Source organism: Dendrobates tinctorius, unplaced genomic scaffold (assembly GCF_039654945.1).
Source record: "Dendrobates tinctorius isolate UK_male_01 unplaced genomic scaffold, ASM3965494v1 ptg000294l, whole genome shotgun sequence".
In the NCBI taxonomy this organism is placed as follows: domain Eukaryota; kingdom Metazoa; phylum Chordata; class Amphibia; order Anura; family Dendrobatidae; genus Dendrobates; species Dendrobates tinctorius.
The window spans coordinates 250,498-272,631 of record NW_027361961.1 but is presented as its reverse complement, the minus strand read 5'-3'; the positions used below and the strand labels follow the sequence as shown (position 1 = coordinate 272,631).

Here is a 22,134-nt window from a genome sequence, read left to right as displayed (position 1 = left end):
GTGTCTCCTGTGAGCCAGCCACCAGTTTCCAGCAGTCGTGGTTTCTTACCCCCTTTGGCTTGCCCCTAACACTCCCTGTATAGGGGGTGGTCCTCACTAGGCCAGCTCGCCCAGGTAAGGTGGGTGCCACGACCCAGAGGGTCCACTCCGGTATCATCACGGTATAACAGTGGCTTTCATTAACCAATCCAGCAATAACCACACTCCCAAAGTCAAATTTCCCCCTCGCTTCTGAGCATTTCAGTGTGCCCAAACCACATGTATTTTGCATTACTATAGTGAGACAAACCCACTTAATTTACGGTGTGTGTCTCCTGGAGCACAATCAGGGCACTATGTGTTGGGTAATAAAATGGCATATTTGAAATTTTTTTTCTCCCACATCCACTGTGTGCTAATTTCTGGAAAGTGCCTGTGGAATCAAAAATAGTCACTATTCTAATAGATTAGTTCTCTGAGGGTTATAATTTCCAAAATGGAGTCATTTTATGGGGATTTCTACAGCTCTGATTTTTTGTCATAAGATAATCCTTTAATATTAGGGCTTCTGCAGATGATGTGTCACATCTCTTCTGGTTCTGCTCCTATGACGTCACCAGGCGAGTCCTTAATCATATGGCAGGTGGGGACGGTAATGGAGTAGACATTAGAACCAGAAGCTCTGGACAACATAGGCTTGATTCACCCACTAAGATTAGAGTGCCTGGGACAAGTAGTACCATCCAGTCTGGCAGTATGGGTGTGCAGTGGAGAAAAAAGTATTTAGTCAGCCACCAATTGTGCAAATTTTCCCACTTAAAAAGATGAGAGGTCTGTAATTGACATGATAGGTAGACCACCATTATGAGAGTCAAAATGAGAAAACAAATCCAGAAAATCACCTTGTCTGATTTGGCAAAATTCATATTTCAAATTATGGTGGAAAATAAGTATTTGGTCATTAACTAAAGTTCATCTCAATATTTTGTTATATATCCTTCCTTGGCAATGACAGAGGTCAAATGTGTTCTGTAAGTCTTCACAAGGTTGGCACACACTGTTGGTATGTTGGCCGATTCATCCATGCAGATCTCCTCTAGAGTAGTGATGTTTTGGGCCTGTCACTGGGCAACAGACTTTCAAATCCATCCAAAGGTTTTCTATGAGATTGACATCTGGAGACTGGCAAGGCCACTCCAGGACCTTCATATGCTACTTACGAAGCCACTCCTTCATTGCCCTGGTGATGTGCTTGAGATCATTATGCCGAAAGACCTATCCACATTTCATCTTCAATGTGTGGGTTCTTTGGTGTATAACAAGATTGGATTCTGGCTTAAACGCTTCCCACATTCTGAACATGAAAATGGCTTCTCTCCTGTGTGAGTTCTCTGGTGCTTAACCAAATCTGATTTCTGTGTAAAACATTTCTCACATTCTAAACATGAAAAAGGCTTCTCCCATGTGTGGTTTCTCTGGTACATAACCAAAACTGATTTCTGTGTATAACATTTTCCACATTCTGAACATGAAAACGATTTCTCCCCTGTGTGACTTCTTTGGTGTCTAACAAGATGTGATTTATGATTAAAACATTTCCCACACTTGGAACACTGTGTGAATTTTGGGATGTTTAAGAAGAGACTTTTCGATGTGAAAACTGTTTCCATGTTCTGAACATGAAAATGGCTTCTTAGATTTAGGATTGTTTCCGTTTTTAATGCTTTTTTTGTGACTCTGATTTTCCTTAGTTGTCGCTAATGAATCAGAAGACAGGACCTGTTTCAAAGGATCAGATGAGAGATCTTTGCTGTGAAGGGATGATGGCATATCTGGAGTAATAGCAATAACTTCAATTGTATCCAGGGGGATCTCAAAATCATCAGATTTAAAAATTGAAGATGTCAGCAGTTTCTCTGATCTCCTGGTACAGTTATCTGCCAAGAGATTAACCAATACATACAGCTTGTGTATTTGTTTCCTGTTGTGATCCCGGGCCTTATTACTGACTACTCTTATGTCTTATGATTTTGTATTTTCTCTGCCTTACTGGTTCTGACCCAGTTACCTACTATTGTTGTTCCCATTTCACACCATCGAACAGCAGGCAACACTGTGGCCAAAGCCAGGGGGTCTCTATGTAAGCCTAGATCCATGTAGAGGTGTTGAAGGGTGATGAGCAAGATAATCCCTGGGATCAGGAAAATAGAATAGATAGCGCCAAGTCTGTTGGTGGTGGCCATCTTTTGAGCTGCCAGGTGGCCACAAACACTGCTCCTATTACATTGTGTCTGCAAGCTATTCCAGTAAGATCTGGATTCAAATAGCTAAATGGCGCTCCTTCCTCTCTCAACCCTGAAATGTGCCCAGACAGTAATGTATAACCTTATATAGGGTGTTGTTGGACACAAGAGAAGTTGTAAAATAATATGTAAGGTGCAACTGTTTGCTATTACCCTTTGTCAAAGCGAAAAAAATTGGGACTTATATTTTGTGAAGAAATCTAAAATTATCACCACATAAAGTGACACGTCAGATTTGAAAATTGGGCCCCGATTAGGAACACAAAACTGGCTGCAGGAACTGGTTATCAGAGTATTTTGGGAACTAACTACTGCAGTCAAAAACTGTGACTAGACAATAACATATCTAATGAAATGATCAAACTCAACAATCTTCATCAGTAATAAATGAGTAACTAGTGGTGAAACCTCTCTGGAGTAATTACAGTATGGGGCTTGTTGTTTCTTGGCAATCTAAACTATCGTAAGGACCAATATTCTCAATCAGATGAGTTTCAAGAAGAAATATTAGATATCTTTGACTAAGGGTAGAGAATGTATTAGTGTTCACCATTTAAGGAGAGACTGTGCAGTAATCTGAATTCCTTAGGATTAAAACATAATGGAATTTATGACTTGGAGTGATTCCATGAATCCAGGGCTTGACCCATACCAACATCTTCTGCAGGCATAGATTAATGTATATTACAGCCATCAGCCACACACAGCTTAGAGATATATCATGGGACAAGTTTAATGTTTTTTATGTCGTTTTTCTAACAATCCTCCTTGAAGTTAGTTGGTTTTAAAAGAAACTGAAAAGTCAGGATAAAGGGAAACTCTGTTATTGTACAGAAATTCACACTTGGCCCCGACTGCACATTTATCCCCTTAACGACCGCTGATACGCCTTTTAACGGTGGCAGTTAAGGGTACTTAAACCACAGCGCCGCTTTTAACGGCGCTGAGGAATAAGGGTATAACGCCCCCACAGTCGGAATTTCTCTGGGGTCTCGGCTACCAGGGGTAGCCGAGACCCCAGAGAACATGATTCAGGTTGTTTTACCAACCCCATTGTTGCGATCTCCATTAACAGTATAACGGCGACCGCAAAAGAAAAAAAAAAAAAATCAGAATTTCCATTTAATTTCTCTCTCTCCTCTGATGTGATCGAACATCAGAGGAGAGAGAAATAGGGTCCCCCGATCTCTCCGTTGTCCCTGCAACCCCCCCCCCCATGAAGTCCCCTTAGCCGCCGACATCATCTTCCAGGAGAAAATGGCAGGCACATGTGCAGCGTGCCCGCCGAGATTTGCCGGCTGGCACCAATAGCAAATTTTCCTATTGGTTAATTTTGATCACTGTGATAGGATCTATCACAGTGATCAAAATAAGAAAAATGTAAATCAAACCCCCCTTTATCATCCCCTTAGTTAGGTAAAAATAATAAAATAAAAAAAGTATTTATTTTCATTTTTCCATTAGGAATAGAGTTAAGCTACAGTGAATTGGGCAAAAGTTAGGTTTAGGAATAAAGTTAGGATTGGGGCTAAAGTTAGGATTGGGCTAGGGTTAGGGTTGTGGTTATGGTTGGAATTACGGTTAGGGGTGTGTTGGGGTTAGGGTTATGGTTAAGGTTGGGATTAGAGTTAAGGGTGTGTTGGGGTTATGGATGGAGTTAGAATTGGGGGTTTCCACTATTTAGGAACATCAGGGGGTCTCCAAATGCAACATGGCACCACCATTGATTCCAGGCAAATTTGTGTTCAAAAGGTCAAAGGGTGCTCAATCCCTTCGGAGCCCTGCCATACACCCAGTGGCTTTTCCCCAAATATAGGATATCGGCGTACTCAGGAGAAATTGCACAACAACTTTCGTGGTCCAGTTTCTCATGATACCCTTGTGAAAATAGAACAAAATTGGTTTCAAAGTAATTTTTTTGTGAAAAAAGTAATGTGTTCAACTGTTCATTTTTTCCTTCCACATTGCTTTAGTTATCGTGAAGCACCTGAAGGGTTAATAAACTTCATGAATGTGGTTTTGCTCACCTTGAGGGGTGCAGTTTTTAAAATGGTGTCACTTTTGGGTATTTTATGTTATATTGACCCCCCAAACTCACTTTAAATGTGAAGTTGTCCCTAAAAAAATGGTTTTGTAAATTTTGTTGGAAAGAAAAAAAATCACTGGTCAACTTTTAACCCTTGTAACGTCCTAACAAAAAAAAATAATATTTCCAAAATTGTGCTGATGTAAAGTAGACATGTGGGAAATGTTATTAACTCGTGTGTGTGACATCACTCTCTGATTTAAGAGTACAAAAATTAAAAGTTTGAAAACTTCAACATTTTCAAAATTTTTGCCAAATTTCCTTTGTTTCATAAATAAACACAAGTCATATCAAATAAATGTTACCAACATGAAGTATGATATGTAACGAAAAACAGCCTCAGAATCAGTGGGATACGTTGAAGCGTTCCATAGCTGTAACCTCATAAACTGACAGTGGTCAGAAATGTAAAAGTTGGCTTGGTCATTAAGTACCAAGTTGGCTCTGTCACTAAGGGGTTAATGTGGTCAACCATAAAAGCGAAGTTTGGCCAGAAAGACTGGACCTGGTCTTGTAGGGACCATATGAGAACATTCATTAGCACAGAAGGGAGAGAAGGTAGATTCATCCAATAAGATATCAGGGATCTAGGAAGACAACAGCATCATTACCCTCCGCTTTCTCTTACAGGCCCATTATAATATTTTTATTCAAGTGATTTTTTAACTTGTCTGCACATTCTACGTCATTTGGCTTTCTAGTTTACAGATCTCGGCAGGTAACGGGCAGCGTCTTCTAATCCCAAGGAGTAGGTGGATACTTCAGGTTGTAAGTTCTATAGAAAAGGATTTAACAATTTCACAAAGTAATTTCAACATTTCTAAATGGAGCAGAATGTTGTGGTCTAGCGGCGAAATGGTGATCACACGATTGATACAGCCGGACTACACCACCAATAAAGCAGCCGCAGAATCTGTGACTTCTCTGCATTTAGTAGTTACTAGTGATAGGCGAGAACTAAAATGCTCGGGTGCTCGTTGCTTGGGTCGAGCAAATTGGAATGCTCAGTTGCTCGACCCGAGCAACAAGCCCAATGTAAGTCTATTGTATTCCCCCCATTTCCTTGTAGATTGTAAGCTTGCGAGCAGGGACCTCACTCCTAATGTCACTATTTGAATTGTCTTAACTTGTATTGAATTTATTGTCTGTACATGTCCCCGCTTAATTGTAAAGTGCTGCGGAATATGTTGGCGCTATATAAATAAAAATTATTATTATTATTATTAAGTCTTTTTAGGGTCTGAAATAGATGGGAACAGTGCTCAAATGAAATGGGAACATCATGGGTAAGACCCCTTGAAGCATTTCTGACTCCCAGGTCACTGCTGTGAAGAATGTTGTCAGAGTCGGCTACTTTCACACTTGCGTTTTTTTGCGCTGCGCACCGTGCGCAGTGTAAACGCACATAAACGCATCATGCGTTTGTGCTTTTTTTGTGGGTTTGGGTGCATTTTTTTTTAAAAAAAAGCATGTTTTTGCACATACGTGCGCATTACCATGCGCACATATGCACACCCATAGACTATAATGGGTGTTTGGCTATAAAAAAACGCATTGCGTGCGCATGCGTTTTTTGGGGGCAAGTCGGACGCACATAAAATGCAACAGGACGCATTTTGTGCGCCCGAGCGCACACTACAAAAAAACGCATGCGCATACAAACGCACCTATGTGCACCCATGTAAAAGATAGGGAAAAAAACGCATGCCTTTTTTGCGCTAAAAAACAGCGCAAAAAAACCGCAAGTGTGAAACCAGCTTAACGCCACTTTTCCAGGCGCACAATAAAACATACAAAAACGGTCATGATCCAGGCCAGGTTTTTGTCTTGGCTCTCCTTTCCTGGTTTATAACCAGACCAGGGATTAATTTTCCCTACCTCGTTCCTGTGTCCGGTCTGCTATGTCTGTGCTGCTATCTGTGTGCAGTGCCAGTTATACTGCTTACCTTTGGCATGTTTAGCTGGCTCTGGTGAGATTACTGATCTGTCCTGCTGCGTTCATCTGACCCTACCCTTGTCTGTTGACCCGAACCTGCTTTTTATCTCCCAGTTTGTTTGGTATTTGACTTTAGCTAGCCCATGACCTGATCATGTCTCGCCCATCTGTTAGCTCAGCTATTGACCAGCGCTCTTCTGTATCTGTGTCTTGGATTTCCGCTTTGTACTGCGCTATTCTCTGGTATCGACTTGGCTCTGACTATTATGCTGCCACCTAGTGGCTGCTTCGCTGTATTTTTGCTGGTCTGCTTCATTGCAGGATATTCAGATCATCTTCCACTCTGCGGTCATCTAGTGGAGTTTGTGTTACTCTGCAGTAACCCTCAGTAATACAGCGTGACAAAAACTAATCGAAAATTGATTTTCCTGGGAAATATGTTAAGGAATATTCTTTCCAGGGTAAGGATTTGTATTTAAGGCCAAATAACCTAAAACAAAAATGTTGCTCCACCACTTGGGCTATGTTCACACGTAGCGTTTTTGATGCGTTTTTCAACTTTAGCATGGCTTTCAACCAAGCCAAATGCATTCACTGGGAAATGTCATTTTAACATTTTACAACCGTAGCTGGCCATGTGGTGTGCGACACATCATCAGACTCATCCTGTTTCATTTATGAAGGAGGGACTGTTAAAGGAGGAGGGCCATCAGGCGGACTTTAATCTTCTTAAAGGGACAGCAGTTTGTCCTCACTATTCTTAGAGAGCCATCAGCCAGCTATACTTTGTTGTTCCCATTATTAAACAGTGGGTATCCTATACTGTTATTGCCTATGCATTGAATGCAAGGCCTGCCCCAAATATGGACACACCCCAATAACCCATTGAACAAACGTGTTGGATGGCCACATGAAACCAAAGTTCACATTCTTATTTATTTGGTACTGACATACTGTTACCCTATGCATTGAATGCAAGGCCTGCCCTGCCCCAAAGTTACACACACACCCCAATAACCCTTTGAACCAACATACTGGTTGGTCACATGAAAGCAAAGTTCACATTTTACTTAATTAGCTACTCCCATAATGTTTGCCCATAAAGTGAATGCAACACCTGCTCCAAATTTGGAAGCACCCCACTACGCCTTGGAAGAGACGTGGAGGAGTTCCCAATTTAAAGGAGCGACTCTCCTATGGTTGTAATGCCCATACACAAAGTATATGGGATGATAAACATTTCTCCCTGTAAAAATATTTCATTCTGAACTGAATACCAACTGACTTGTAGATGCTGGTATTCAACAACTGCCCTCTTCTGCTCACAAATCCTTTCCAACACACATCAGTCTGTGAGCCGGAAGCTGCAAACGCTGCTGAAGCACAGCAAGGGCGGCAGAAGCTGTAGCTTACTTTCTAAAATGGGCACACAAGTGGCGTACTTTCACAAGCAGGTCCGGCAGCTCCGGGTAGCCTTTGAGAAACTATTGAACGAGGTTAGGCACATGGGTCAGGCGTGGTACGTGTGTGAGCTCGCCTCAGAGCTGCCACCAGGTTCCAGCAAATGTCACGCACGACCATGCCTGGCTGTAGGTTCAGCAGTGTCAGCCACAGTTCTGCCTGCTCTTTCAGATCTGTCCACAACTCTTCAGCATTGTGCGATTTGTCACGTAAGCATATTAGCTTCAGAACAGCCTGTTGTCGCTTGGCTGAGGCAGTGCTTCCAGATTGCGACAGATGTGGTCATTTCGGAGATGAGGCTGGAGGAGGAGATGGTGCAGGAGCTGTAGACTGTGGGGGCATCCCTGATTGACGTAGGGCCCACAATCCTCAATGTCGGGAGGACGTGTTCCATCCCAAGGTCAGACTGGATCCCGGCTTCCACTATGTTAACCCAGTGTGCCATCAACGAGATGTACCGTCTCTGCCCACAAGTACTTGTCCACATATCTGTGGTTAGATGGACTTTCCCAGTAACAGCGTTGTTGAGGGCACTGGTAATGTTGTGAGACACGTGCATGTGTAATGCCTGGAAGGCACACCGGGAGAAATAGTGGTGGCTGGGGACAGAGTACTTTGGAACGTACGCCGCCATCAGGTTGCAGAAAGCTTCCATCTCCACAAGCCTTAAAGGCAAGATTTAGAGCGGACGCAGAAGAGAAATGTGTGAATTTAGTACTGTGGCCTGTGCAGTGCTGGCTGCGTATTTCCTCTTGCGTTCCAATGACTGGGGTATGGACAACTGAAGGCTGCCCTGGGACAAGGATGTGTATGTGCTTGATGATGGTGCTAGTTGATTTTGGGCAACAACAGGTGCAGGACAGGAGGCATCTTCGCATGCACAGTGGACAGGCGATTTGCTTGCATGCACAACAGTGCAAGAAGCAGTGGTGTCACCCGCAGACACTATGCCTGGAGCCTGGGGTTCAGCCCACAAAGTGGGGTGCTTTGCTGTCATGTGCCTGATCATGCTGGTGGTGGTCAGGCTGGTAGTTTTGCTACCCCTGCTGATGCGGGCATGGCAGGTGGTGCAAATGGCCTGTCTGGGGTTATCAGTGGACTCTTTAAAAAACAACCAGACTCGGGAAGGCCTAACAGTTCTACTGCCAACTTCCATCATGGTGGTGTTAGGAGAAACGGTTGCCCGCCTTGTCTGCGGCCAACACACTGCTTCTTCCTGCCTTTTGGGATGCTACGCCTTGCTCTGCATGTCCTCCTGCCAGGTTGGGTCAGTTGCTATGTCATCCACCACCTCGTCTTCCACTTCCGCACCCTTGTCTGCCTCCCGACTTTCTGGCAATTGTGTCTCATCATCGTGAACCTCTTGTGACACGTTCCCACCGTCGCCTTCATGTGACCATGGCCGCTCAAATATTTGGGCATCGCTACATGCGAACTCATCTTGCCCCGCTTCGAGTGGACCAGGTCTATAAATGGAAAAGTGAACAGCTCTTCGGAGTGTCCAAGTGTAAGATCAGTTGTCTCTGGGCACTCAGCATGGTGGGAGGAAGGAGGATCAGGGTGAGGAATATACGGTCCAGACTCACGGCTACTCAGACTTGACCATGTGGAAGACAGGGTGGTGGTGGTGGCAAAGTGACTGGAAGCATTATCGACTTTCCAACCAACAGCCTTTTGCCACTGCTCTGGGTTCAATAGTGGGGTGCTGCTACAGTCCCCTAGTAATTGGGACAGGAAGGTCGAGCGAGAAGATGTGGGTGCTTGTTGTGGCCTAATTTCAGCTCGGCCTCGGCATGCACCATCACCATCACGTCCACTTCCCCGTCCCTTGCCACGCGCCTTGCCCATTTTAAATGGACTACAATATTTTCCACATTCACTACAACTGGCGTAATTTGGAGCAAACTTACATGTGATCCGTGTGCGGGAAAACTATAGTTTAAAATATCTGGCCTGTAGGTAACAATTTTTTTTTTCAACAAACTGGTGTCAATAATTAGACTAAGACACAGGAAAAACAGTTGAATGGAGGCCTCAATGCCCACAGATAGAAGAGGTGTGTAACGGAGATACCACACTGTAAAATGTGGCCTATTTTTTTTTTTTTTTTTTTTAGGAAAATAGTGTCAAGAACTAGGGTTACACACAGCAAAAACAGTTGAATGGAGGCCTCAATTGCCACAATTTGTAGCCCACAGACAGATGAGGCGTCTGACAGAGATAGCCCACTTTCAAATATCTGGCCTATATTTTTTTTTTGCCAGCAAGATTGTGTCAATAAGTAGGTTAAGACACAACAAAAACAATTCTATGGCGGCCTGAAATGGCACAATTTTGAGTGCAATGATATGCGATTCGTGTGGTGGACAAATCCCAGTGCAAAATATCTGCCCTGTAGCTAAATATTTTTTGGACAGTTAAATTTTTTTTGGCAGCATAATAGTGTCAAGAAATTGTATAAGACACACCAAAATTTTTTTTTTTAACAGTACCGCAAAAATGGCAGAATTTTATGAGCACTCAGATGTGATAGCTGGGACGGGCAAACCTGTTTAAAATAGCTGGATTTTCACAATGTACTATGAAAAGGATCTGGCTATATTCTGCAGTCCAACAAGCAAATGGAGAAAAAAACATGGGGTCTGGATTGCTTTTGAATTAAATAATCAAGATTAAGATGCAAAAAAATTATTCCTGGCCAATGATACCTGGGGCTATGTATATTTGGTCAATATATGTAATAGGCAGCAGCAGCAGCAGACAGTATTGGAATGGACCCTCTTGATGTATGCAGTGAAGTATGCCACAAACAATGCCTGCCTGTTACTGATAACTATATATCCACATACACTCCCTGCCTACCTAGCACTGCAATCTATATACCCCATAATTAGTCCTTAGAAGAACTGATGATTTAGCTGGATTTGTGTATTCAATTAAGGTATACCTACACTATCTTTTAAACCCCCAAATCTGACCCTATCACAGCAGCAACTCTCCCTACACTAGCTGATTCCGGAACAGAATGTGACGAGAGGGCGGCACCATGTCTGATATAGACCTGATGACGCTCTGTGGACAGCCAGTCGCTGTAATGCCACAAAATGGCTGCGACATTACAGTTCGTGGCACACAATCCCTGCATGTTGATTGGCATCAAACATGCCGGGCAGGGACCGGAACTCTCGCCGAACAATCCCGGAAATGTACAGCGATGCTCGGGTGAGTACTGAGCATTACCTACTATACTCGCTAATTACCAGTGGTTACTACTCAACTGGGTAGTCCTATGTAGGAATCTCCTTACAGCCACAGGATAGGCTAGATGCATCATGTAGTGCATTTGTTCAAAGATCTGGGCAGATAAGCGTTGCTGCCCTTTTTTCAGCTGTATGTTTGAAGGATTTACAGTGCTCTTTTGTGGCATTGCAATTAGTTTAGTGATAAGATTCGCAAGCGTGAGGACCCTTGACGTTGTGTTGCATGCTTGCATATTTTGGCCAAAATATCGACCCATACCTCATTCCATCCCTCACTCCCTCAAGATGGCTGGACCATTATTGTAAATACACACCTGTATTTTGTATCTCCCCCACCACATTGTAGATTGTAAGCTCTCACGAGCAGGGTCGTCTTATTTTGCTTTAATTATTGTATTGTTAAAGTTGTTACTTATGACTTGTGTTTTGAAACTGTTCAACTGTAAAGCGCTGCGGAATATGTTGCCGCTATATAAAGATTATTATTATTCCTCATTATTTATATGTATTTTGTGCACTATGTTTTTCAGGGTGCAGTCAAGCACAGCACCTTTGGTCTTGTATACAGGGGTGTTCACATTGGGATGCATTGAGAGAGTGCTGGCCAACCCGCCTACTCAAAAAGTATGGGCGTGACTAATAGGCTGAGAACCAGACACTATGCATCCCCTTCATGTGAACAGCACTCTATACAGGCCTGTATCGTGCAAACATATACTAAGCAGTCACCCCCTCCATTAATTGGTAGGCTGTGAGTGGCTGTGTCATAAATTTTTACAAAAACGTGACAAGATACATAAAGAGTCTGACAGATCCACCGGGACGTCCCATAATATCGGGAATCCAATGCCTTACAGCTAACATGTACTTAAACTTCTGCAGAAAAAACAGTCGCAGGACCACTATATTCTTGGCACCTTAGAAAATACTTCACTTTACACAGTTATAGGACATGCGATTCTGCATCCTATTTTTTAAATAAATTTTCCCTACTACCCAGGGAACAAATTGACTTCCTAATTGAATGTATGATATTCATTTTAACGCACAACTATTTTAAATTTGAGGCACACTACTACATCCACCAATGGGGCACTGCCATGGGAACCAGGTTCGCACCAAGTTATGCTATTTTGTATGTGGGTTGATAGGAAGAAGATGCCATCTACCCTGGTGGTGCATTACGTGCGGACCTAGTCCTCTGGCAGCGTTTTATAGAGGACGTCATATTTATCTACTCCGGGGAACCGCAATTTCTTAACCAAATTAAACACCACAGAGCAGTGGTACAGTCCATGGAAATTATGGGTCTTGAAATTGTATACCAACCATGGAGGAAAGGTAATTATATTACTTTGATGTCCCGTGCAGAAAGTAAATGGATTTTTACCTTGGATACTCTGATGCCTAGGGGACTAAATAGCGAAATAGAACTGTTAGTTTTTTTATTAATACCAGCTGACATATCGGACATATAAAAGGACTCTTATTGTGAGGATGCCTATCCCAAAGGAAGGAAACAGTGTTTCTGAAACGCATTGGATGCTTTGTGGTCCTCTCTACTATCTATACCCATTCTTGGTCACGTGGTAACACGTGATCCGCCACGTCACACAGGTCCTACACTCAGCGCCGGGATGCAGTACCTGCTTAGAGCGACAGGCCCTCCGCTGACCGCTGGAAGGATCGTTGCAAGCAGTGCTGTGGATTACTGGTGATGCACACAGTCACACAGGTCCCGCCTCAGCTGCCAGCACCTGGCACGCAGAACCTATACCAAGTGACTGGATCCTCGCCTGCCGCTGTAGGAATTACCCAAAGTAGCTGCCACTGGCCGGGATAGCTCTCCTCACTTTCTTGGGCAATTAATCTAAAAGCCACACCATGGCTTAATTTCTTCCCTTAAAACACCGGGTCAAGAATATCAGGGTAACCAGGACTATAAGTGCCAAGACATCATATTTACCTCCATATGGTAATTTTACTACATTTGTTACTGGCATTGAACCTCTGAACTTTTTGCAGCTCTGTTTACTTGAGACTCATTTGTCTATCTTAGGCTAGGTTCACATTAGCATTTGTGCGTAGCATATCATCTGTATGCACAAACTTATGTAAAAACGCATGCAAATGCGTGTTTACGCAGCTTTTTTTATCCGCATCATCTTACGCATGACGGCAAAAACACGCTGCCTCTGCATGCGCTTTTTCATGCGTTTGCATGGTTTCTGCACATGCGTTCGATATTGCCAATGCTTTTCCAGTACAGTTTCCTTGATACCAGACACCCAATGGGCATGTCTCATGGGATTTATATATATATATATATATATATATATATATATATATATATATATATATACACACACACACACACACATACTGCACAGATGAAATCCTCAGCTTTTGCTGCTGTATCCAGCTGCAAGATGGATCTTAGCATGGAGAGCTTCTGTATTAATCTCGATTTGCAATTGAAATTGGCTGTTGCCTTTGCTGTGGCTTGTGAAGAATAAAGAAGAGAAAGACGGAGAAGAGGTCGTTGTTGCTATTGGCAACACCCCATTGTTGAAGTGCGAGAGAGCCGTGGAGCCCACCACTCCTTGTACACTGAGCTGCATGAAAACCCGGAAATTTTTCGAGTACACGAGAATTTCGGAACAGAGCTTCGATGACTTGCTGCAACGTGTCTGAGTATCCATCACCAGGCAGGACACCCCACTACGTCGAGCAATACCTGCTGGAGGAACGTCTGTTTGTGACTCTAAGGTACATAATGATGAAAAAGAAAAACCTGTCATTAATATTATTGTTCCAATAGCCATGTAATGGTTTTTTTTTCACATTTTTTATTCCACAGATTCCTGGCTACCGGAGAGAGACCTCATCATCTCTACATTTTCAATTCCGCATTGGAGTGCCCACCCTTTCTGCGATTGTTGGAGACACCTGCCATGCTTTATGTGACCTTCTGCATGAAGAATTCCTCCCCCACTCCACAACTGAACTCTGGCAGGAAAATGCTGCAAAATTTCTGGACATTTGCAATTTTCCAAACTGTTTGTGGGCTGTAGACAGCAAACACATTCGGATTATGAAACCAGCTGGAAGCGGATCCGAGTATTTCAATTACAAAAAATACTTTTCTATTGTTCTCATGGCGATTTAAGATGCTGACTGTCGATTTGCCGCCGTGGACATTGGCTTTTTTGGAAGAGGAAATGACTCCCAGACCTTTAAAAACTCAGTCATGTGCCAACGTTTATATGGTAATGATTTCAATTTTCCACAGCCACAACCTCTTCTGAACACTGAAGGATAGTCAATGTTGTTTGTTGTGGTTGGGGATGAGGCCTTTCAAATGTGTGCCAACTTAATAAAACCATACTCAAATCAGGACATGAATCACACCAAAAGGATTTACAGCTATCGATTGACAAGGGCACGAAGAACTGTGGAGCGTGCCTTTGGATTGCTGGTATCTAAATGGCGCATTTTGGGTACAGCCATCAATCTTAAAATTGAGACAATTGATGAGGTTGTGAAAGCATGTGTTGTTATGCAATTACATCCTGGCAAAAGAGCGACCCAACTTAGAACTTGAGGAACCTGTTAATACCACATTGTAGGATTACCAAGATCACTCTCTGAGGACTACAGTGCAAGTTGTCCAAATGAGGGATAAATTTGCTGCCCACTTTGTTTCAGATATTGGACGTGTGGCATGCCAAGATGAAATGGTTTAAACCGCTAAGTAAACTGTACCTGTAATGTTATGTACCTGTACTGTTTGCTGACTAACTTTAATGAACACCTTGACAGTAACACCCGTTAATACTTCACTCAACAATACACACGTTTAAATAAAGAGATAAAGAAAACACAGGGGGACAGGTATTGTGAAACAAATAATTTATAATAACAAAAATAATTTGAAATTTAAAAAAAAAAAGAAAAGATAAATAATGAGATTTACTTTTGGGGTCCGTGGGAGGAAGTGACATTGTGGACCTGGGGGTGTCGGGCTGTGATGGTAGGCTAGGAGGGGTTGGAGAAGTTGTTACAGGGGAAGTGGCAGTCAACTGGAAGATTGGGTCAGAAAATATTGGTAGAGGACACATTGTGGGAACAAGACACATTAGGAGTGGAATACAAGTTGCAAGGGATTGACACATTGGATGGGAGAGAACCAAAGGAAGGTGGGGGATATACTTCGAAACAGACACATTCTGAGGTGAGGGTGGAGGGGGTGGGTAATGTTTCTTTGCTACTTTTCTTTTCCTGGCCTTCATTTTGCTGGTTTCTCTGCGCTTATTTTCCTGGTAATAGGGTGCTGACCTGGGCTGCATGGTGTAAGTTGTAGGCTGGGCTGCTGAACTCGGCTGCGTGGTGTAAGTTGAAGGCTGGGCTTCTGAACTCGGCTGCATGGTGTAGCTGGGTACTATAGGAACAGTCCTAATATCCAGCGGTGGTAGTAGATAGGTCACTTGTTGAGCAGACTGGTATCCAAGTCCTGGCGGATTCTGCCACTGATGCTGTGCTGGAGCTTGTCGACCTGTAGGGAAAGAACTTTGTGCCTGCTGCTTATAATGGGACCGCTGCATGGCCTCGGTGTAAGCATCCTGACAGGCCTTCATCACATACAGATTGGAGTTCAGGACTAAGGTTTTCTGATACGCCCCGTTCTATGGCGGAAAAATAATGTCGTGCCAGTCTATTAAGGTCGGCTTACAGGCAGTCAACGCGTCTGTGGACTTACAGGAAAAGTGTGTTCACCTGAGTGAACCCACTATCCAGTCTTTCTACAACCACCTTAATCCCATCCTGGAAGATCGAGCCTAAGTGAACAGACTCTGGCATGACTGACCTCTCCCAGGCCCTCTGCCGCTGGCAAGCAGACCCAAGTAAAGTAGTGGCAGAGGAAAGCCAGTTGGACCGGCTGCCTGTTCCCCAGCCTGTGAAGCCTGCCTGGTTGCTCCATCGCTGATGAACGATTGGGACTGGGCCTGTTTGTTGGCTGGTCGATGAGGGGACGCTCCAACAGGAGACGATCCAGGTTCTGTGTGGAAGATAAGTGAAAAACATTAGTAAAAAGAAATAAAAATTTAAATAATAAGACAACACAAAAGATACTCATGTTCGCTAAGCAACCGCAGGCCTCAGAAACAAAAGCTGACGATGGTACTTATGTTTTCGGATTGTTGGAGCAGCACCACTTCGAACCAGACTCTCCTCTCTCATGTCCTTATTGAAGCAATCCTTCATCGAACACCAACAGACTTTTATTCTTTTTTTTTTTTTTTTTTTTTCCTTTTAATAAATGTAAAACAATGCACCTACATTAAACAGGTCCACTGCTGCATCAGACCAGATGCAATACTTACGAAATTCCTTTCTGGCATGTGGTGTGGCACGGGCCCAATCAGCCAGCAGCGATCTTGCCACTTCTTCCCAGAGTCGTTGAATCAATGCGGAGTCAGAATGATTACGATCATGGGGGTCCCACAACGCTGCTCGCTCTTGCACAGATTGAATTAGATGGTCGTTGTCAACATCTGACAACACGTTGTGGAACCTATAGATGAAGTAAAAAAAAAAAAAAAAAAAAAATTGTAAGTAAATCTGAAAACAAATGCAATTACAACTCTAATAAAGAAAAGACTACTTACACCCAGTCTTTACTCAGAAACTTGAGGCCAACGACCCTGCACTCGACTGCTCCTGCTCTTCTGCACTGGAAGGTACCTGTAAAGAAAATACATGATTTACCACATGTATAGTATTTCCAGTCAATACATTCCAATTAGTATATCAAATGTGATTACATAATCGGTGTCATGTCCACTCTCTTCACTGGAGGACATGTTGGAACAGCAGGCAGCAGTCAAGTGAAGCACTACAGAAAAGAACAGAGAAGAAAAATTAAACTTGTTAAGAGCCAGACACAATGAAGAAAAAAAAAAAAAAAAAAAAAAAGAAGGACACCAATACTTACATTACAGGCAGTAGTCCAACAGCACAGCAGTCAGGCAGCAGAGATCAGGGAAAGCAGCACAGCACCGCAATGGATAGCAGCGCAGCACCAGAACGGCAGCACTAGGACCGGAGCAGCAAACAGTCTACAAGGAACAGAAAACACCAAGGTTGCTTACCGGTAGCCAGTTTTTCCGGAGCCCATGACGGCACACATGAGAGAGGGGATCCGCTGAGTCAGGACAGGAAGCCTACTGAAGACAAAAGGGCGGTACCTCTCCCTCGCTTCAGTTGGTTTACAGAGCATAAGAGGCCGCCCCCCGGGTTAGTACACATGGTAAAACTATCACCACATTATACCTAACTAAAAAAAACACACAAACTATAGTGCACACCAAAAGGAGTGAAAAAGGGGGGGGGGGGGGGGGGGAGGAATATACAGGAGCCGTCATGGGCTCTGGAAAAAAACGGCTACCAGTAAGTAACCTTGGTGTTTTCCCGTCTCCCATGACGGCACACATGAGAGACTTTTGTAGAATAAGACACCTTAGGGAGGGACCACCGCTTGCAGCACCCTTCTACCAAAGGTTAGGTCAGTAGAGGAAGACAGATCAAGTCGGTAGTGCTTAAAAAAGGTGGAAGGTGAGGACCAAGTAGCGGCTTTACAAATTTGTTCAATTGATACCTCAGCCTTCTCTGCCCAGGAGGTAGCCACGGCTCTGGTGGAGTGAGCCTTGATGCCTTCTGGAACCGGAGCGCCACTTGCGGAGTAGGATAACATAATGGCCTCCCTGATCCATCTGGCAATGGTACTCTTAGCTACCCCGTGCCCTTTTCTACTACCCTGAAAGGCTACAAAAAGGGACTGATCTTTCCTCCACTGACTAGTTACTGACATATATTGTACTATGGCTCTTCTTACATCTAATGTATGGAACTTTTGCTCCCCAGGGTTTCTAGGATTGTTACAGAACGATGGCAAGGAGATCTCCTGAGTCCTATGAAACTTTTGGACTACCTTGGGGAGATAGGCCGGGTCTGGTCTTAGAACCACTCGGTCATCCAAGATCTGTGTATATGGAGGACATATACTGTAGACAGAGCTTGAAGGTCGCTGACTCTTCAGGCTGATGTTAAGGCTACCAGTAAGACAGTTTTAAGTGTAAGTAGCTTTGGTGACAGTTCTAGTAGTGGTTCAATGGGGTCTTTGGTTAAGGCCTCTAAGACTAGGTTGAGGTCCCAGGGTGGTATCTTTGGGATAATGACCGGCCTTGACCTGCCACAGGACTTTATGAATCGGGACACCCACCTATTGGCTGCTAAGTTGCAGTTATATAGGGCCCCCCAAAGCTGAGACTTGAACTTTGAGTGTGTTAGTGGCTAACCCCAGTTGTAGCCCCGACTGTAAGAACGCTAGGATAGGTCCCACTGGCACTACATCACTACACTACACAGGAAGTCTAGGAACTTTTTCCACATTCTACCGTAGATTTGGGATGTTATAGGTTTCCTACTTTTCAACAGGGTGGAGACTAACCCTGGAGAGAATCCCTGGCGACTCCGTAGCGCCCCCTCAAATTCCAGGCTGCTAGATGGAAGCCCTTCACCTGAGAGTGGACCACTGGTCCCTGGGAGAGCAGGTCGGGAATCTCCGGTAGTATCCATGGATCTGTCACTGACATGAGCCTCAGAAGGGAGAACCAAGGCCTTCTCGGCCAAAACGGAGCTATAAGAATTATTCTCACTGATTTTCCTGACCACCACTGGGATCATTGTTATCAGGGGAAATGCATAGGCCAGGATGAACTTCCAGGGTATTTGTAGGACATCTACTGCGAAGGGGTTTTCCCTTGGGTTTAGTGAGCAGAACTTCCTGACCATCCAGTTGTGTGCGGTAGCGAACAGGTCTATTTCTGGTTTTCCCCAGGCCTGAACTATTTGTTGGAAGACTTGGGGGTTTAGGGACCATTCCCCTTGTCTCAGATGCCTGCGACTCAGGAAGTCTGCCTGTATATTTTCTGCCCCCTTTATGTGCAGTGCTGTGATGGATAACAGATGTTGTTCTGCTAGCTGGAAGAGTAGATCTGATATTTGCATGAGGCCCCGAGATATCGTTTCCCCCTGGTGATTGATGTAGGCTACTACTGCCTGATTGTCCGTCATGACCCGGGTGTGGCGGCCCCGAAGTAAGGGAAGGAAATGTTTCACGGCTTTCTCCACTGCCCATAGTTCTTTTACATTTGAACCGTGATCCCTTTCTAGCGAGGACCAAGTCCCCTGGTATTGAGTGGGATCTCAGGTGTGCTCCCCATCCGTTGGCACTCGCGTCTGTTGTAATGATGTCCTTGACTGGTTTTTGCCACGGGACACCGGCTGTTAGATTCTTTTCTACAGTCCACCAGAGCAGGGAATCTCTTACAGCCACTGAGAGACATAGTTTGCCTTCTAAATGCCCTTTTAATTGTTTCTGTGCTGACAGAATTTCCCACTGTAGTTGTCTTAAGTGGTACAGCGCCCATGCTACTGCGGGTATGCATGTCGTCAGTGAGCCTAAAAGGGACATTGCATTCCTCAGTGTCATATTTTGCCTTTGTATTGCTGTGCGAGCTAGGCCTCTTATTTTGGTCACTTTGCTCTCTGGTAGGAGGCAGCGTTGTTGCTCGGAGTCCAATATCAACCCCAGGAAGGATTGCTCTTTTACTGGGGTTATCCTTGACTTGGGGATGTTTACTATCCATCCTAGTTCTACTAGAATTGCTATCACTTCCTTCACTTGATGTGTGCAGTGGGACTCCGACCTCCCCATTACCAGAAAGTCGTCTAGGTATGGGATGATCACTATGTCCCTGGAACGCAGAAAAGACATTACTTCGGCCATCACTTTGGTGAATACTCTGGGGGCTGTAGAAAGGCCAAATGGAAGAGCTGCGTACTGGTAGTGTTTCCCCTGCCCCTGGACAGAGCGCTACTCTCAAATATTTTTGATACTCCTGATGAATTGGGATGTGATAGTAGGCATCTTTTAAGTCTATCACTGCCATGAGGCAATGCTGGAACAGGATCTTTGTGGCCGTGTTGATTGACTCCATTTTGAAGGAGCAACTGTCTACCCACTGATTGAGTCTCCTCAGGTTGACAATGGTTCTCCAAGAGCCGTCTGGTTTTTGTATTAAGAAGAGGGGGGAGTAGAACCCCCTTCCTTTTTCTTGCACTGGGACTTCCTGTAGGACTTGTTTTTTCACTAGTCCCAAGACTTCCGTCTCCAGGGCCAGCTGTTGCTCTTGGGCTTTCCTTCTGGGTGTCATTATGAAGGTATGCCTGGGCGGACAGATGAATTTTATTTTTAAGCCGTCCTTGATTATATTTAGGACCCATGTTCTGGGGGAGATATTTGCCCAGGCGGAAAGGAAGAGAGAAAGCCTTCCCCCTGCCTCCGGCCCAATGTCATTGGGGAGATTTTTTGGAGGAAGTGGAGGGCCCTTTAAACATATAGCCTGATCCTCTTCTTTCTTTAAAGTCCCAGCTTTTTCTATCTCCCGGGGGACGACCCCTGTTAAATCTCCTCCTCCAAAAGGGCTGCTATTTAGGTTCTCCCGGAAATCGGGGAAAGCTTTTCTTCCTATCCCCCGCATGTTCCAAAATCTCTTCTAGTTTTTTCCCAAAGAGGAATTGGCCATCGCATGGAATGGAACATAACCTATGCTTTGATGGTAAATCTCCGGGACACCCTTTAAGCCACAAGGCTCGTCTTGACGCGTTTGACAGGCTTGCTGCTCTAGCTGTCAATCTTGCGGAGTCTGCAGAGGAATCTGCTAGGAAAGCCGCTGCTCCGTGCACCAGTGTCAAATTAGACAGAATTTCGTCCCTAGGAACTCTATCCTTGATCTGGCCCTCTATTTGTTGTAGCCAGACCATGAGGAAACGAGCGGTACAGGTACCAGCTATCGCTGGTTTCAATCCACCTGCTGAAGCTTCCCAGATATGCTTTAGGAAACCGTCTGCTTTTTTGTCAAGCGGGTCTTTCAACACGCCAGAGTCCTCTAATGGTAAGGATACCTTTTTTGAGGATCTGGCTACGGCCCCATCAATTTTTGGGACTTTTTCCCAGGCTTCTGAATCCTTCTGCTCAAAAGGGTACCTCCTCTTTGATGTGGAAGGTAAGCCCCCTGACCTCTCCGTTTTTTTCCATTCCCTGTCAATTAGTGCTTTTATTTTATCATTTACAGGGAAGGTACGTTTTCGTTTTTCCTCCAGTCCTCCAAACATTACATCCTCTAATGATTTGGGAGTTTTTTCCTCTTTAAGGCCCATTGTAGCCCTAATCGCTCTGACCAGTTTTTCCACATCCTCTGTTGGGAAACATGGACGGCCACCTACATCGCTGTCCGAGGAGGATTCTGAGGACTGAGTAGAGGAAGAGGAGGTGGAGGGGGACAAGGATCTATCCCGCCCCTTCTGCCTTGGCGAGGCCTCTGAATCGGAGCTTCTTCTACGATTTCTTTTTCTTTTTAAGGGCTGCCCTCCTCCTCCTCCAACCTCCTGTTGAATTAACTATTTAAGGCTAGTCACCAAATCAGGGGTCTCCTCCTGTATAGTTTTATTTATACAGTCAGCGCAGAGGTCTTTCTGCCACTGATCTGCCAGCGGGTGTTTACATAGGGCGCATTCTCCATTTTTGGTTTTGCTGCTGGCCTTCCTCGACCCCTAGTGATCAAACAGAGAAAATGGAACCCCGTTACCATAAGGGTGACATTCACGTAGATCACTCACCACCGCTGTCAATCAGAGGTAACGATCTCGGAGGCTCCTCAGATGCACTAGTGACATTTCTCCTGGACGTCTCAGAGTCATGCCGATTGCGTTTATGACTGCCGCTCCCACCACTCGAGCGACTGCTCCTGGTATGTTGGCGGCTCGGCCTGGCATCTGGCGAGAGGTCTTGCTGCTGACGCTGCTCGTCTTGCCCCACTTCCATCATGAAGCCTTGGGCATGAGTGCGTCTTCTGTGGTCATCCCCCTTTTGTAAGGGGGATCCACTGCACTCTCCGCCTCCTCCGGTTACCCCACAGCCCCTCCCCCCACCTGCCATGCCGCCGGGATCTCCTTTCGCCGGCCAGCGTTATTTGCTATGGGCGC

General features: G+C 44.6%; 1 protein-coding gene, 1 long non-coding RNA gene and 1 pseudogene across 2 annotated transcripts in view; all 3 read right to left on the bottom strand.

Moving 5' to 3' along the window:
• LOC141072991 (uncharacterized) overlaps positions 1 to 22,134 on the bottom strand; it is a 481,253-nt gene that overhangs the window by 435,955 nt on the left and 23,164 nt on the right. The window lies entirely within an intron of this gene.
• LOC141073008 (uncharacterized) overlaps positions 1 to 22,134 on the bottom strand; it is a 47,537-nt pseudogene that overhangs the window by 2,259 nt on the left and 23,144 nt on the right.
• LOC141073010 (uncharacterized) lies at positions 14,919 to 17,123 on the bottom strand. The gene is made up of 5 exons (XR_012226929.1): positions 17,021 to 17,123; positions 16,851 to 16,921; positions 16,695 to 16,770; positions 16,410 to 16,600; positions 14,919 to 16,084 (listed from the first exon to the last, which is right to left on the bottom strand). It is a non-coding gene; the product is annotated as an uncharacterized lncRNA (long non-coding RNA).